The sequence below is a fragment of the Centruroides sculpturatus genome, unplaced genomic scaffold (genome assembly GCF_000671375.1).
Source record: "Centruroides sculpturatus isolate CEXI.00-Female unplaced genomic scaffold, Cexi_2.0 scaffold443, whole genome shotgun sequence".
In the NCBI taxonomy this organism is placed as follows: Eukaryota; Metazoa; Arthropoda; class Arachnida; order Scorpiones; family Buthidae; genus Centruroides; species Centruroides sculpturatus.
In genome coordinates, this window is record NW_019384892.1 from 122,318 (window position 1) to 122,662 (window position 345).

General features: G+C 25.5%; 1 long non-coding RNA gene across 1 annotated transcript; it reads right to left on the minus strand.

Annotated features, from left to right (window-relative positions):
* Positions 1-345, minus strand: LOC111631300. The gene is made up of 3 exons (XR_002757673.1): positions 249-345; positions 146-171; positions 1-60 (listed from the first exon to the last, which is right to left on the minus strand). It is a non-coding gene; the product is annotated as an uncharacterized LOC111631300 (long non-coding RNA).

The window sequence follows — 345 nt, forward strand, 5'->3', positions numbered from 1 at the left end:
AAATACCTCTTTGATAGATTAAATCTTCAATTGAAATATTTCCTAATGGATTGCCAGAATCTATTAGATAAAAATTATGAAAAATACTTGTATAAGAATAATTTACTTTAAAAGAATAATCTATGATATTTAAAATTATCATTACCGAGTTTTTGTCTATTTCCAAAATCTCTATTAAAAATCAAATTAATTCAATTTAGTACACAATATGTAATATAAATCTCCAAGAATTTCATGAAAACACTTACTGTAAAGTAAAACACTGTACCAAACAAAAGAACAATAAAATAGCGGTCTTCATAGTGACTAATACCGAATTTAACCGTGGCGGAATGAGTGACTCTG